We start from the raw sequence: 15652 nt of genomic DNA, 5'->3' as shown, positions 1-15652 counted from the left end.
AGACAAATTCACTGTTTATGAGTGGGAGAATTTGGTTACCTCATACATGAGGAAACGAGCCACTCCAGTTAGTGAGCAATCACAGGAGATTCTATCTAAGCTCATGGGTAAAGCAGGGGATGTGGTAAGGATAAAGTTGCATAACAACAAGTCTATTGACCACACAAGGAACCCTCACATGATTTTTGACATACTAAAACAACATTTTAGTGAACTCTCATACTCGAGCATGCCCCTGGCGGACTTTTATAGTACACTACCAAAGCCTGGTGAAGATGCTATGGAGTTTTGGATCAGGTTAAATAGGACAGTAGAAGTAGCTGATGAGTGTTTGAGGAGGCAAGGCCGTAGTATCGAGGACCCGAGTCACGAGGTCAGCATGATGTTTATCAAACACTGCCCTGATCAGTCATTGGCTAATGTTTTTAAATTCAAGTCTGCTGGGCAATGGTCTGCTTGCGAGATCCAGGAGAGACTCGATGAGCACATGCAGGACAGGAAGTCTCGAACTGCTGCAGGTGGACAGTTTGAATTAGGTACGGTAGAGCGCAGGGTTCGTTCCCAGTGTCATGTGCCTATAGTCAGTGACGCACCAGTATTGAGTGCAACAGCCTCGGTGTTTCCGGCACCGTCCCCAGCACCCACAGATGGTTCCGGAGGTGGCCATGACTACATGAGGAGTCTAGTGGGTTTGTTAGACCGCCTAGTTACAGTGCAGACTCAGGTGCCAGCCAGCGCCACAGCTCGGGTGCCTGACACACAGCGCCGGTTGTGCAGAGTTTGTCACTCTCCTGACCATTCCACTCTTTCCCACTGCAGAGGGGAGAACAGGTGTCTAGCATGTTTGTCTCCTGGTCATTGGAAGAGGGATTGTCCTCAGCAGCACAACCAGCGGCAGACTCCGCCCGGTGACAGCACTGGTGGTCAGTCTCGTCCTTTAAACGACTAAACTCACACCTAGAGAGGGGTGGTGTGGGTGGTATGGATGAATCCCTCACTGATGTCTCTGATCTTGCTCACTTGTATGAAGACAAGTGTGCCAAAGCACCTAAGGGTTCTCGTACGATCATTCAAGCAACTCAAAAGATTCAAGCTTTCAGTGACCTGTTTTATGCTTCAGTCCTTGTCAACCAGAGTGTTCAGCTTAGAGGCATGTTGGATACTGGCTCTATGTCGTGCAGTATCAGTGAATATGCAGTGGAGAAGCTCCGCTCTGGGGGTGTTTTACCTGGGAAGCAGCAGCCTGAAGAAAATATTGTTTTGATTGGCTGTGGTGGTCTAGAGACGAGGCCTGATGGGTTTTATGATTTAGGCATGCAGCTTTATGGGGTCTCCTTTACTGTACCCACGTTGGTCGTGCCCGGTCAACATGATGACCTGATAGTTGGCACGAATGTCCTTAAACATGTTACCCACGTCCTGAAGGGTGGTAGTGAGTACTGGGATCTCGCATCGAGACCAGAGCCTCAGTCAAGTCCGGAAGTGGAGCAGTTTCTGTCCATGTTTACTAATGTGGAGCGCTGGAGGGGCGGTACGGTTCCCGAGAAAATTGGTACTGTGAAGCTCACCCAGGCCGTGACGCTCCTACCGAGACACGAGCACTTAGTCTGGGGCAGACTCCCCGCTAAGGTGCCTATGTCACCTGGGAGCACTGTAATCGTGGAGCCAACAGACTCCAAGGCTATGCCACGAGGCGTTCTTGTGGGTCGGCTCGTTACACCACTCTGGGGAGATAGGTGGGTGCCCATGACTGTTGTCAATCCGTCTGACAAACCTATCACACTGAAAAGGAATTGCAAGTTGGCTGATGTTTCAGTGTGTTTGGCGATTGAGGACTTGGATGCTTTTCAGGGACTGCAGGCAGTTTCGGAAAGGCGAGAGCCTGACGCCCCTGGTTGTGCCGGTCCTTCGGCCCCGCCGGCTAGGAGTTTGTCAGAGCTCGGGCTCGGTGACATTGACATCAGTTCTTGCCAGGTCAGTGGAGCCTGCAGGTCTCAGCTTGAGCAGTTGATAATTGAATATAGCGACATCTTTTCCAAGGACTCGTTAGACTGTGGTGAGGTCAAGGGATACACTCATCGCATCCGTCTTGTGGATGAGCGCCCCTTTCGATTGCCCTACAGGAGGGTCCCCCCGGCTCACTATCAGAAGCTGAGACAGGTTCTCACTGATATGGAGGAAAAGGGGATTATCAGGAAGTCCTCGAGTGAGTACGCTTCACCTCTTGTAATGGTCTGGAAAAAGGACGGGGGGGTTCGGATCTGCACTGATTTCAGATGGCTGAATGCGCGCACCTTGAAGGACGCTCACCCCCTGCCACACCAGTCTGATTGTCTTGCCGCGCTTGGGGGCAATTGCCTCTTTAGTACGATGGATCTCACCTCTGGCTTCTTTAACATCCCAATGCATGAGGATGACAAGAAGTACACGGCTTTCACAACCCCCCTCGGGTTGCATGAGTACAATCGCATGCCACAGGGTCTATGTAATAGCCCTGCAGCCTTTATGAGAATGATGACTGGAATCTTTGGGGACATGAACTTCACAAAACTGTTGTGTTACCTTGATGATCTCCTGGTCTTCGCGCCGTCAGAAGATGAGGCCCTGTCTAGGCTCCACACCGTGTTTCAGAGGTTGAGGGAGAACAACTTGAAACTGGCTCCCAAGAAGTGTCACCTTCTGCAGCAGGAGGTTAGGTTCTTGGGCCATGTGGTCGGTGGTGGGGGCGTGTCTGTTGATCCCTCCAAGGTGGAGGTTATCTCCAACATGACAGTACAAGATCTCATGGAAGTTGATGGGTGCACACCCTCTGTCCGTAGGATCAGGTCGTTTCTTTGGATGGTATTCTATTACCAGCATTTCCTCCCAAACTGCTCTGCTGTTGCGAAGCCATTGTTCGCCCTTACGGCTGGACAAAAGAGGAAGGGGAGGTCCCCTAAGGACAAGAAACCACCTGGCAGCTTTCGTAGGCTCACCCCTGCCGACTGGACATCGGTTTGTGGGGAAGCTTTCGACAGGCTGAAAACAATGCTACTGGAGTGTGTCGTGCTCGCCCACCCAGATTTTGAGGAGCCTTTTGTCCTCTCAGTTGATGCGTCGTTGGACGGACTTGGCGCTGTGCTGTCGCAGGTACCTCGAGGTGAGTCTAAGGCCAGGCCTGTCGCTTTTGCAAGCAAGACCCTCAGTGCTTCACAGCGTAAGTATCCAGCGTATAGACTGGAGTTCATGGCCTTGAAATGGAGCATATGCGAGAAATTCAGCCATTGGCTGAAGGGTCAGAGATTCACAGTTTGGACGGACAATAACCTGTTGACTTATCTGCTTACGAAGCCAAAGCTTGACGCATGTGAGATTCGCTGGGTGTCTAAACTTGCGGCTTTTGACTTTGATCTCAGACACCTGCCAGGGAAGAAGAATGTGGTGGCGGACGCTTTGAGTCGTGACCCGTTCGCTAAGCATGTTAGTCAGAGGTTATTGAGGGAGCCGTACCCGGCTCTTGTGCAGGAAGCGGGGGCAGTTGAGGGGGACTCTGTGCAAGATGTTTTTAGGTACAGTTGTCTGTCCCAGACGGTGAGTAGCTCACTACTCGGGATGGATTGTGGGACAGAGGAGATCAGAGCCCTCTGTCAGTCTAAGTGTGATTGGATTGGTGCTGCTGAGTCCAGAGCGCTGGGTTTGGTTCAGAACATCCAACATCTGTCTGAGGGTCAAGATGTTTTACCGATGTTTTCAGTTGAGGAGCTCCGGTTGAGTCAGGAACGGGACACATGCATCTCTAGGGTGCTACCCTTTGTCGCTGTTCGAAAGCGACCATCTAGACGGGAGAGGCACGGCGCTAACCAGAGGGTTCTCAGACTGTTGAAACAGTGGGACAAGCTGGAGGTCCGTGATGGTGTCCTGTACCGTGTGACGAGGGACCAAGTGTCCAAGCAGAGGAGAACTCAGTACGTGTTGCCGCTGAGTCTGAGGGACAAGGCATTGTCGGGCATCCATGATCTGGCGGGTCATCAGGGCCAGGATCGCACTCTTTCTCTTGCCAGGCAACGTTTTTATTGGCCAGATATGGAGAGGGATGTCAGAGCATATGTCAAGTGTTGTCAAAGATGTGTGTATGGGAAGTCCCCGGAGCCTGCTGCTCGTGCGCCCCTTGAAAGCATCAAGAGCTCCGCGCCGATGCAGTTAGTGTGTATGGATTTCTGGTCCGCTGAGGACAGCAATCAGCGGTCAGTGGACGTGTTGGTGGTGACTGACCATTTCACCAAGTTGGCGCACGCGTTCCCATGCGCTAATCAGACGGCGAAACAAGTTGCCAGGAAGCTCTGGGACAACGTGTTTTGTGTGTACGGGTTCCCTGAGAGAATACACGCAGATCAAGGTGCCAATTTTGAGAGCAAATTGATTGCTGAGCTCCTCAGGTTGGCGGGAGTGGCCAAATCCCACACAACGGCCTATCACCCCATGGGTAACGGTGGGACAGAGCGCTTTAACCGCACTCTGGGGAACATGCTCCGCTCTCTCCCGCTTCGGAAGAAGCACCAGTGGCCGCAGCAGGTCCAGACACTCACGTTTGCGTACAATGCCACTGTTCATGAGACTACGGGTTACGCGCCTTTCTTTTTGATGTTTGGCCGCGTCCCTAGACTACCAGTGGATGTCATGTTCAGGCAGGTCCTGAATGACCCTGGAGTTGTAGATTACGATTCCTATGCTGGCTCCCTGCTTTCGTGTCTGAAGAGTGCCATGGAGATCGCTCAGAAGCACTCCACTGTTGAGCAACAGCACCAAACCCGACAGTACAACAAGCGTGTCAAGGGTACACACCTGTCTGTGGGGGATCGGGTTCTGGTAGCAAATCAGGGAGAGCGGGGAAAACGGAAGTTGGCTGACAAATGGGAGGATGGAGTGTATACAGTTGTTGGTGTCAATCCCAGTATCCATGTCTATAGGATTCAGGATGTAGGGGGGCGCACAAGGGTAGTGCACAGGAACCGTTTGCTGGAGGTCAACTTCTTGCCATTTCCTGAGCTAGAGCAGGGGGAGGACGCCAGTGAGATTGGTCAGGCGTTTGATGACGGAGAGTCCGATGAGGGGGACTGTGATAGTAGTGACGGTATGGATCCTGCATCTGGAGTTTGGTCTGAGGGCGGTGTTGCACATGACCTGACCGACTCTGTGGAGGTAGAGGGGCCTGTGGTCTCGTCACTTACAGACTCTTTTGATTCTGTGTTGGATGTGACAGATGGGATAGAGCAGGTTAGCCCAGTGGCCAGTCCTGCAGGGGCCATGGCTCAATGTACACCTGACACACAGGCACAGCACACAGAGGTTCCTCACTCACCTGACATAGTTGTCATAGCTCACACCGATTCAGAGGCAGAGGTTTCTCACTCACCTGACATAGTTGTCATAGCTCACACCGATTCAGAGGCAAAGGCTTCTCACTCACCTGACGTAGTTGTCACAGCTCACACTGATTTAGGTACAGGGGTTTCGCACTCACCTGACATGGGTGTTGCGGTTCCCACTGATTTACACCCTCACGTAGGGAATGATGGTCGGGTTAGGACACGTACAGGGAGAGTAGTGAGATCAGTGAACAGGTTGATAGAATCTATGGTTCAGATGCCATTTCTGAGAGGGGTGACTGGTTGAGTTGAGGTGGAGGTTAGGGTTCACCAAAGCCAGTTTTTTTTTCTTTTGTATTGCTGGGTTGAGTAGGTGTCTATCAGACAGCTTTGAGGGCCATGAGTTGTGTGGCGTATCAGGCGTCATATTGATCTAAGGGAATTTTGAGATCTGATCAATTTTTTTATTCTCTGAACCTCTTTTGGGGGTGACTTTTGAGTCGAATGGGGGACTAGGTCCTTTTTCTCTGGTGCCAGGTCTAGGTTAGTGGTAGACTACCGATATTTTTTTTTCTCTTTGTATGTCCCCCTTGCTCTGCTGACACGGGATGTTGGTGAAATTTCAGGAGGGGTGAATGTAACCAGGTCAATTGGACATTGATTATTATTATTATTATTATTGGGGTTTGAAATGTCACCAAATCCTGTTTATTATTTTATTAAGGATTGAAATGTTATTAAATCCTGTTTACAAATGTTTAATGCTTACAATTGTTTATTATTTCTTTATACCAAAGGCACTTTTATTTGAATGTAACTTGGGAAGTTCACGTTCGAGAGTGTAGCACTTCCGGGGTCAATTATTAGCGCATTGATAGAAGCAACCTCTTCCGGTTTGGGGATTCAGTTGCAACAACTATTCAACGTGGGAGGTACGTTTGATTATTGTAGCGCGCAGCACTTTTATGTATTACACTGTTGTATATATATTTTGTATGTGAATTGAATGTTAACAGATGATAATGACTCGATAGTGTTGTAATGAATGGTGTGGTTATGTTATATGCACAATTGGTATTTCACCGTGGTAATATCGTCAATTTATTGTTCTCTGTCACCAGACTTGACGAGATATATTTGTGACGCTGTTCTTGTGGTATTTCGACCACCCATTTGATACAGGTATGTGTGCCTTAAGAGTTCGGTCTATTGTGTAATTTGTCATTCACGTTTCATGCATTGCTAATAAGATTAGTATGTTAAATTACTATGTGAGATGTGGTTAAGCCATGCGGTACATGTAATGGTTTTGATATGTTAAATTACTATGTGAGATGTGGTTAAGCCATGCGGTACATGTAATGGTTTTGATATTCTCAAGTTGCAACAACTATTCAACGTGGGAGACTTGACGAGATATATTTGTGACGCTGTTCTTGTGGTATTTCGACCACCCATTTGATACAGGTCGGTGGGCTCCATTGCAGGCCATCGAATAAAGGATTGAACTGTCGTCCATGTGTGCTGATTCGTCATTTACACCACGCCCAGAACACAACGCAGGAGCCACGTGTGTTAGGCAGGCCTACACACAGAGAACATCCGTTACACAATCAAGAAGGAGACCAAGAAAATCCTGCACCCGTAGTGTTCCCCGTCATGGATAAGCTCAGTCCTCCCACACCCATGCAGTTCAGCGGCAATCTTGCTGATAATTGGAAGAGATTTAAGCAGAGATTTAGTATTTACTTGGCTGCAAGTGGGGCGGGGGGAGATGATGAGAACAGAAAAGCGTCTATATTTTTGCATGTAATAGGAGAAGATGCATTGGATATTTACAACAGCTTTCAGATAGATGAGGAAAATATAACATTGACTGAGCTAGTGACAAAGTTTGAGGAGTACTTTGTGCCCAGTAAAAATGTCACTTTTGAGAGATATAAGTTTTTCTCCGCCAGTCAGAAAACAGGTGACAGTTTTGATCAGTACTTAACTGAACTACTTACGTTGAGCAAGTCATGTGAATTTGAAGATTTAAGAAACTCATTAGTCAGAGATAGAATAATATGTGGAATTCCTGATAATGGGCTCAGAGAAAGATTACTACGTGAACATGATTTAACGCTAGAGAAAACAGTTCACATGTGCAGAGCAGCAGAAACCACTCGTGCACAAGCAAAGGAGCTGCGCACGGATGAGTCGGCAGCAGTGCATGCCGTGAAAAGAGAGGGACAGCGCCCAAAACAGTTTGTAAAACAAAAGCCTACAGAGCAAAGGCCCAGGAGTCCAAACAGTAGATGTGGAAGATGTGGAGGCAAGCATATGTCTAGGGCATGCCCTGCTTATGGGAAAGTCTGCCACAAGTGTGGGAAGGATAACCACTTTGCGAAGTATTGCAGAGCTGAGGCTTCAGGGATGAAAGTGAACACAGTGGAAGAAGAGCCAGAGGAGTTCTTTGTGGACTCAGTAGTACAGTCTAGCACGGCAGAGGCGGCAGAATGGATAGTCCCATTAACTGTGAATGAGACCATAATTCCATTTAAGATAGACACTGGTGCACAGGTCAACCTGTTGTCCATAGACGATTACAGGACCCTCACAGTTAAGAGCAAAATACACCCTGTGAAAGTAAAAGTGACTGGTTATACAGGAGAGACTGTTCCAGTTAAGGGGTGTTGTGTAGTGACTCTAAAGCACAGGGGACAGCAGTTAAGGGCACAGGTGCTCATAGTAGAGAAGAGCGTACAGCCAATCCTAGGTCTGAGTACCTGTGAAAAGCTTGACTTAGTGAGGAGGGTGTTTGTAGTGAATTCCCAGACTAGCACAGACCACAAAGCAGTCATGCAGGAGTACAGCGATGTCTTTGAAGGACTAGGATGCTTGCCTGGTGAGCACAAGATATGTGTGGATGACACAGTGACTCCTGTAGTGCATGCGTGCAGAAAGATTCCATTTGCACTGAGAGACAAACTCAAAAAGGAGCTAGCCCGCATGGAGAAGATGGGCGTCATAAAGAAAATAGATGAGCCAACAGATTGGGTGAGCTCATAAGTAGTATTGACGAAGACAAATGGGTCTCTACGCACCTGTCTCGATCCACGGGATCTAAACAGGGCTATAAAGCGTGAGCATTTCAAGCTTCCAACAAGAGAAGAGATCATGTCACAGTTTCAATACACCAGAAGGAAGGTTTCGATTTCTGCGTTTACCTTACGGTATTCTGTCTGCGCCCGAAGTTTACCACAAGACAATCCATATGATCTATGAGCACATAGAGGGAGTGGAGACCATGATGGATGACATCATCGTGTGGGGATCCACAAGAGAAGAACATGATGCACGGCTGAGGGAAGTACTGGATCTGACACGCAAGTCCAATCTGAAATTAAACCGAGACAAGTGTGAGTTTGCAGTGAAAAGCCTTACCTTTGTGGGAGATGTGATTTCAGAGCAAGGTGTCAAGCCGGATCCAAGGAAGACGTCAGCCATAGTGAACATGGAACGTCCACAGAGCAAAGAAGATGTGAGGAGATTTCTGGGAATGGTCACATACTTGGCTAAGTTTATCCCCCAGTTGTCTGCCCAGTCAGCACCACTCAGAGGGCTTCTAGAGCAGAAGAACGAGTGGGAATGGTCTCATGAGCAGGAAGAATGCTTCAAAATGCTGAAAGAGATCTTAACCAAGGAACCAGTGCTCAAGTTTTATGACCCAGAACGGAGCACTAGGATATCGGCAGATGCTTCTCAGTACGGCCTAGGAGCAGTACTGCTACAGATGTATGACAACAGCTGGCAGCCCGTAGCCTACGCATCTCGTGCATTGACAAGTGCTGAAGTTAGATATGCACAAATAGAAAAGGAACTTTTAGCCAGCACATATGCATGTGAACGTTTCCATCAGTACATATACGGAAAGGCTTTTGAAGTGGAAACAGACCACAAGCCCCTAGTATCAATAATGGCCAAGCCCCTCAATGATTGTCCTCTGAGGATTCAGCGACTGTCAATCAGACTGCAGAAATATGATGTGAACATGGTCTATACACCAGGAAAATTCATGTTTGCTGCTGACACGCTCTCACGCGCAGTCAACAAAATGGAAAGTCCAAATGAACAGAAAAGCATAGAAATACAAGCCTATGTTGACATGATTGTCACATCACTTCCTGTGTCTGCTGAGCGAACAGAGAAGATCAGGAAAGCAACTGAACTAGACGACACAATGAAAGAGCTCAAGAAGACCATACTGAAAGGATGGCCTGAGCAAAAGCGTGAATGCCCGGGTCAGATCCAAGATTACTGGGCATGCAGATCAGAGCTCTCAGTTGCTAATGACATTGTTTTCAAAGGAAGCAAGTTTGTCATCCCAGCATCCATGCGCAAGGAAATGCTGCAGAAAGTGCATGAGGGACATTTGGGTGAGGAAAAATGTAAACGTAGAGCATGTGAAGTAATGTACTGGCCAAGACTCAACCAAGACATCAGCCACACCACAGCTGCATGTGAAATATGTCTCACCTACAGGTCTAAACAACAAGCAGAGCCGCTCATGCCCCACCCTGTACCTGATCGCCCGTACCAGAAGGTCGGAGTCGATTTGTTTGACTGTAACGGTAAAAGCAACATTGTAGTCACAGATTACTACTCCAACTACCCGGAAGTTGTAACACTGCAGTCAACATCCAGCAAAACAGTCATAGCCTACCTGAAAACAGTCTTCGCGAGACATGGAGTTCCCTGTGATCCAATGGGCTCGCAGAGAGTTCAGTCAAGATCGTCAAGGCCCTCATGAAGAAGGCTCAAGATGGACAGGAGTAGTTCCAGAGGAGTCTGATGATATACAGGAGTGCCCCATTGGAAAATGGTTTGTCCCCAGCCCAGATGCTGATGGGAAGGCGCTTACGCACTAACCTTCCTATCCATGAGAACCTGTTGACACCAGAAGGAGCACACAAAATCAGCTCAAGGAAACAAGAACAAAAAGAGAAACACAAATTGCAACATGACAAGAAGGCAAAACACTTACCAAGCCTCAAGCCAGGCGATACAGTCCGTATCCTGGATCACACAACAGGCACATGGAGACAAGGAGGACGCGTGCAAAGAGAAGTTTCACCACGCTCATACCAGATCCAGACAGACCATGGTGCTTCTCTGAGACGAAACCGTGTGGATTTGAGACCACAGGTGGCAGTCCCAGAGACAGACTCTCAAGAACGAAGCACTGCAGAGGTGTTAGATGCTCCCAGGAGAGAGCAGTTTTGTCAGAGTTCCCCAGACCGCAGTGACTCTGTCATGCCAAAAGGGGGCAGCACACCCTCTGAGACCTGCTGCAGGCCTAAAAGTACTGTTAAACCTCCTGAGAGACTTATTGCACAGTGCTGAAAGGCATGTGGACTGTGGACGTGGATAGGGTAAAGAAAAGAGGACACTTGATGATGAAGGTTAAATGAAAAAGAAAATGTAAATGTAAAAAAAAGGATTGTAAAGAAAGATTTGATGCATATGCTTATTGTTTGAATGCATACGTTCATGTTTGAATTGAATGTTTATTATTGGAATGTACAGGTTTAAGAACAGTCGGAAACTAACGTTTTGTTATAGACGACTACAGGAAAAGAACAAGTTGTTTCTGTTTAAAAGAAGGGAAGATGTGTTACTTGTTATTATAATACATAATATTGGTTCCGCCCTGTTGTTGTAGTACCCGGACCGAGGGACCGGGGTAGAGGAACAGTGCTTGATGTACGGATTGATTGATTGATTGAAAAGTTTATTAACAGATTGCAGAATGGGTACAGTACAGTACAGCTCAATACATACAATTGTTAAGGGGATGCAGACCAGAGAAAGACTTTCGTCTTGTTTACATCAGGGTCCCCCATTTTCAATTCATCATAACATATATGACATACATGACATACAGATAGACAGTACTGCTACATCTATACATTTATGACATATCAGATTTGCAAATACAGTACTGTTTGTGATACAAAAGTGTCCAGAAAAGGAGTGTATATACATTTGGCATAGAAACTGTACATTGGAGGAGGTTGGTTGGGTGGGGTGGGGTTGGGTGGGTTGGGTGAGGGCTGTACATTGGAGGTGGGGGGGTTAAGAAGGGGACACACACACATTTTACACTGTACATTGGAATATTGACAAAGCCTTACTTGGTCATTTACTGTACAACTAGGTTAGGACATTTGTAGGGGCCAGTTTCGAATTGCAGTCTCACGTAGGTGTTTTTTGAGAGTGTTTTTGAAGGTGGGTAGTGATTCACATTCCTTTACAGCTTTAGGCAGGGCGTTCCACATTGATGTGGCATAATTGCGAAACGTGTTTAGTCCCTTGTTTGATCCGAATCTGGGTTTTACATGATTTGTGGAGCTCCCTCTGGTGTTGTGATCGTGGTATTCACTGACCTTTGGGAAGTATTTTGACATGTACATGGATGCACAGGGGAGAGAGTGCCTTGATGTACGGATAGACAACGTGAATAAAAGCCAGTAAAGAAACCCTAGCCTAGCCTGTTTATTCCTAGTTAGGAATACTGGAGACAACATAACAGAGGTGATGTCATTGCACAGAATGGGGAGATTAACAGATTGTACATTGCGGAAAGTGATTATGCGTTTACTGTTAGTGAGTGGTAGAGGAATAGACAGATTAAAGCAAACAGCAAGGTGATCAGAGCATTTATCCATTTAGATACTGAGAAGAACGTTATCAATATTATTATAACAAGTACTGTCATACAGAAACATTAGTTGTATTGTATAGCTTGGTATGCTTAGTTTGTTGTTTTAATGTACAAAATAAAAGTTTTTCAATAGCTTCGGTGTTTTAGGCTTGTGCAAAACAGCTCTTTTATTTTGAAAAGCCCTGACCGGAAGTATTGTTGTTGTTGTCGCCAGCGGAACTCGGGCTCCACAGCTTCGTCCGGTTCTGTGCTTCTGAGCTAACGCGAGCTAAGCTAGCTAATAAGTGTCTTACTTTCACTTGTTGAAAATGTCTAGAATACAATTGTTGAGATTGTTGGTGAACGAGCGACTAACTGCAGCTGCTGAAGAGATATTTGGAGTATTTGAAAGAACCATAGAAGAATATGAAGGCGAGATAAATCACCAACGTACGCAGCTGGATGCTCTGAAGACTGCGATTAGAACAGGTTTGTAAAATCAAAACGTTGTTCAACATTGTTCTTAGTGCACCGAGTATCTAAACTGTAAGAGCAGTGTTTTGTTTATGTGACCTATCTTGCACAGTTTCCGTACTTTTAGACTACCAAGTTACCGAATGGCTAACAGTTAACCTCCCTGCAGCAATTCTACAGTTTCCTCTTTGTGTTCAGTAGAAAGTTATCTGGCTGCATGTTAGCCTAGCTTAGCACAATGAATGGAAGCGGACATGAATGAAAAACTTTATTTAACAGATTGCAGAATGGGTACAATACAGTACGGCTCAATACACACAATTGTTAAGGGGATGCAGACCTGAGAAAGACGTTTGTCTTGTTTCCATCAGGGTCCCCCATTTTCAATTCATATAGACATTTATGACATACATGACATTTATGGCATAGGGACATATAGGTATTTAGTACTGATACATTTGTGACATAAACGGTATTGAATGAATGAATGAATGAAAACTTTATTTAACAGATTGCAGAATGGGTACAATACAGTACGGCTCAATACATACAATTGTTAAGGGGATGCAGACCTGAGAAAGACGTTTGTCTTGTTTCCATCAGGGTCCCCCATTTTCAATTCATATAGACATATATGACATACATGACATACAGATAGTCAGTACTGCTACATCTATACATTTATGACATACCAGATTTGCAAATACAGTACTGTTTGTGATACAGAAGGAGTCAAGAAAAGGGAGTATATACATTTGACGTAGAAACTGTACATTGGAGGTTGGGTGGGGGGGGTTGGGTACATTGGGATATTGACAACCATACTGGGTAATTTACATTGGAGGTGGTTGGGGGGGGGGGGGGGCGGGGGGCATACTGTATAAACAAGTAACACTGTACATTGAGGGGGGGGGGGGAGGAGACACTGTACAAACAAACACAATTGTACATTGAACTATTGACAAAACCATACTAGGTAAATGACTGTACATTGGAGGGGGTTGGAATGATTGGGTTAGGATATTTACAGGGGCCAGTGTTGAATTGCAGTCTCCCGTAGGTGTCCCTTGAGAGAGGTTTTGAAAGTGGGTAGTGATCCACATTCCTTTACAGCTTTGGGTAGGGCGTTCCACATTGATGTGGCATAATTGCGAAACGTGTTTAGTCCCTTATTTGAGCCGAATCTGGGTTTGACATGATTTGTGGAGCTCCCTCTGGTGTTGTGATCGTGGTATTCACTGACCTTTGGGAAGTATTTTGACATGTACATGGGTACCTTGGTCGTGTAGTGTATCTTGTAGACCAGGCCCATTGCAAGTTGTTGTACTCTGTCGTCTACTCTAAGCCATCCTAGGTTGTCGAAGTGGGCAGGGGTGAGGTGGGTTCTAGGAGTAAGGTCAAGCAGTAGTCTGACCAGTTTGTTTTGAGATGTTTGTAATTTTGTTTTTAGCGCCTTTGAGGTGCTTTGGTACCATGAGGTGCAAGCATAGTCGTAGTACCCCTGAATGAGTGCTCCTGCCAGAGTCTTCAGGGTGTTCTTGTTTACCAGAGAGGAGATCCGGTACAAGAATCGAGTTCGTTGGTTGACTTTTTTTATTACATTGGATGCCATTTTGTCACAGGAGAGATTAGCCTCTAGGATGGACCCCAGGTAGGTAATTTCATCTTTCCTTGTGACAATATTGTCACCCACTGTAACTGAGAAGCCGTCGGTCTTGCTGAGTTTGTTATTTGAACCGAAGAGAATGGACTCTGTTTTGCCCATGTGTAATGATAGTTTGTTGTCGGCGAGCCATATGCAGATTTTGCCTAGTTCTGAGCTGAGGGCTTTTTCAACCTGTAACTTGTTCTTGTCAGAGACCAGCAGGGCTGAGTCGTCCGCAAACAGGAACAAGTTGCAGTCACAAGCTGACGACATGTCATTTGCATAAATTAGGAACAGTAGCGGTCCTAGTATGCTTCCTTGTGGAACACCACAGCTCACTGTGAGGGGGGGGGATAGGGTACCGTTTACCTCCACCATCTGTTCCCTCCCCTCAAGGTAGGATTGCATCCAGCTCACTGATAGACTATCAAAACCAATTGCTTTTAGCTTGTCAATCAGAATGGAGTGATTGACCGTGTCAAAGGCCTTTTGTAGGTCCAGCATGACCATGCCGCAGTATTTGCCTGCGTCCACCTCTTGTTTGATGTGGTCATTCAAATAGAGAAGGCATGTGTCAGTGGAGTGGGATGTTCTGAAGCCAGATTGGAATTCGTAGATTAGATTTTTTTCCGCTAGGTACTTTTCGACCTGTTCGTAGACTATTTTTTCCATGACTTTCGAGATGGAGGTGAGAATAGAAACAGGGCGGTAGTTGCCTGGGTCTAATTTGCTGCCCTTTTTGTGCAGAGGGGTCACCCTCGCAATTTTGAAGTCCTTGGGGACGTGTCCCTGTTTTATGGAGAGGTTTATTATGTGTGTGATGATTGGTGTGATGGCGGCTGCTGAGTCTCTGAGGAATTTGGAGGGGATGTTGTCATGGCCAGTGGCCTTGTTAGGTTGGAGGGCGCTCAGTTTATTGAGTACCTCATCTGTTGTTACCGTTTCCAGCTTGAAGTCGTCCTTGCGGACCCCTAGGTTTTTGTAGAAAGCTACTATGTGTTCTACCCCATAAAGCCCTGAGTGGGAGGGTAGTTTGTTTACCAGTGTTGTGGCTATGTTTGTGAAGAAAATGTTTAAGTAATTGGCTACATCCAGCTTGTCTGTGATGAGCGTGTTGTCAGTTTTTATGTTTATGTTTGAGAATCTGGTTTTAAGTTTTTTACTGCATCCTAGTTGATTATTGAGTAATTTCCAAAGTTCACGTGGTTTGTTTTTGTTTTCCTCAGTTTTGTCATTGATGAAATTCTTTTTTGCAGTTTTGATCATGGAGTTTACGTCGTTTCTTAGTCTGTTTCTTTCTAGTTTGAGTTCAGTCACGTGGGCTTGGAGTTCACTGCTCGTGCTTTTAGTAAGCTTTGACTGACTTTTACGAAACTCAGAGCATTTTTTGTCTCTGGTTTTCATAGCGGCCAGTATTTCGGAGTGCATCCACGGCTCAGCGCGATTTTTTACCCTGGTGGTTCTTAGGGGGGCCATGTCGTTTAGTATTGCTGAGAATTTGGT

This window comes from Notolepis coatsorum (genome assembly GCF_963971535.1).
Source record: "Notolepis coatsorum genome assembly, chromosome: 1".
In the NCBI taxonomy this organism is placed as follows: domain Eukaryota; kingdom Metazoa; phylum Chordata; class Actinopteri; order Aulopiformes; family Paralepididae; genus Notolepis; species Notolepis coatsorum.
Note: the sequence above shows the minus strand (reverse complement) of the source record.